Source organism: Macrobrachium nipponense, chromosome 14 (genome assembly GCF_015104395.2).
Source record: "Macrobrachium nipponense isolate FS-2020 chromosome 14, ASM1510439v2, whole genome shotgun sequence".
Lineage (NCBI taxonomy): Eukaryota > Metazoa > Arthropoda > Malacostraca > Decapoda > Palaemonidae > Macrobrachium > Macrobrachium nipponense.
In genome coordinates, this window is record NC_087207.1 from 95443372 (window position 1) to 95445871 (window position 2500).

Consider the following 2500-nt stretch of genomic DNA (forward strand, 5'->3'; position numbering starts at 1 on the left):
CAGAAGTCTTAAGTACTTCCCTGGTTCTAAGTCACTTCAAGTAAATTGAAGGAAAGCAAATCAATTACCCCACCCCTCTATGTTTCTACCTATCATCAATATAATCAAATGGGAAAATTACTGTTACAAACTACTTATAAAAATTTTAAATTCAAAAAAAAAAAAATTTATTATTAAAATTTCAAAAATTTATAAATTTTAAAAAAGTTCACACAATTATCCAGGGAAAAAAAATTTACTGATTTTCACTTGGAAAAAAAACCAAAACAAAGTTAAAGTTTAATTAATTCTTGAATCAAATTAAGTAAAATTAAATCAAAATTAATTTATCACAAAATTCAAGAAAATTAATTCAATCAAAATTCAAAGTGTTAGGCAATAATTGAAAATCTGAAATTAATTCACAAGTGCTAAACAACAATAAATCTTGAAAAGAATTCTAAGTAAATGCAAATTAATTCAACAAAGTGTTAAATTTAATTAAATGTGCAATGATAAAGCAATGAAAATAAACTAAGTCAATTAAATGTGAATGCAAATAAAAATATAAAATAAAAAGACACATTTCAATAAGAAAATGAAATAGTGCACAAACAATGGAACAAACACAAAACACAAAAAAATCAGTAATGTGTAAGTGTAAATCTTTTTCACTCAAAACACTGTAACCAACAGTTTTTACCAAACCTTCACAACCATCTGTTATTAGTTAACCACAGTTCCTATCAATTATTAGTTAACCACACTCCCTATCCATTATTAGTTAAACACAGTTCCTAATCGTTATTAGGTTGCAACTAATAAAATATAACACTTTACCGTTGGTATACCAATTTCTTTCTTCCTTTGCTGCAGGCTTGAATCACACTTTCATAAAAACCAGGCGCCGTTACGAAATGTTTGTTCAGATTCCACAAAAGAAACTAAATAACACTAAATAAACTCTAAGAAATATCAAATATGAAATTCTCACAAGTTACGAGTGACCAATTTACGTTACGTTAATATAATCTCAATGATGTCGAGAGAGAGAGAGAGAGAGAGAGAGAGAGAGAACGATCTAACTGCCTCGAGGTTCTATGATAGAATAAAATCTTCTTCTCTTGCGGGAAAACGGTCAGGGCAGATATGATACAAAACGTTCTTTGTCACGAATGCTTCCAGTAGCTTTGAAATCTGATGCAATCTTCATAAAGAAATGTGTAACATGCACGTGGTTTTTGATCAAAGATATACACGTACGAGTCCAGTCTGTTAAAAAAAAAGACATACTCTACTTGATCGAAACGGAGGCTGAGCGACAATTAAGATTGACATGTTTTTGATAACAACACAAGACTCAATTCTCTCGCTATCACATGCGTTGACAGATTTAGGAAAACAAAGGCAAACAGATTCTACAGACCCTCTAATCTTACGTGTTGACATAAAAGTTAAAACACTCGTAGTTTCGACCAGACAAAAAATCTCTCTCTTTTTACATTCTACGTTAATATCTATTCTTTCACAACATGCAATGCGAAATCTGAACACACATTTAAAACATCCTATTCTAAGTTTATTATAGGAATCTGAAAAAATGTGCACAATCTTACATGACAAATTTCAAAGAGGGGAAACATGCATTTTTGAAAAGTAGTAATATATAATAATAATATATATATATATATATATATATTATATATATATATATTATATATATATATATATATATATATATATATATATATATATATATATATATATATATATATATATATATATATATATATATATATATATATATAATATATATATATATATATATATATATAATTCAAATATCAGAAAACTATATACATATATATTTACACACACACACACACACAGTATAATATATATATATATATATATATATATATATAATATATATATATATATATATATATATGATATATATATATATATATATAGTATATATATATATATATATTATATATATATATATATATATATATATATATATATATATATATATATATATATATATATATATCTATATATAACTCTCCGCTTCATTGTAAAGCATCATTGCATGATAAATTACTGTGCATAAAAGAATGTATATATTACAATACTAAACACCAAAGGGTTATTTAATATGTTCCACTTATGTTTCATAATTCCAGTATAAATAATGCCCTTATTCCCAATTTACCTGAGCAGGTAACCATTTACGACCAATTCCTGAACATTTGCGCCGTATTCTAAAGTTACGTTGCCGATCGTATGATGTAACCTGGTGGGAAACTCTTTTTCACCCAAATGAGACGTTTAAGTAGCAACTTACTCGGCTATTTATATGGGTTGTGCCGTATTTCGTTGCTCCTGTGCCCACGACTAGTTTCCTCCTACCGTTACAGCAGGAGTGTGAATGTTAAATCCTTTTTTAGTTTGCTTAAATCTGCGCACACTTGGCGTTTATATTATATATATATATATCATTATAATTATTATATAG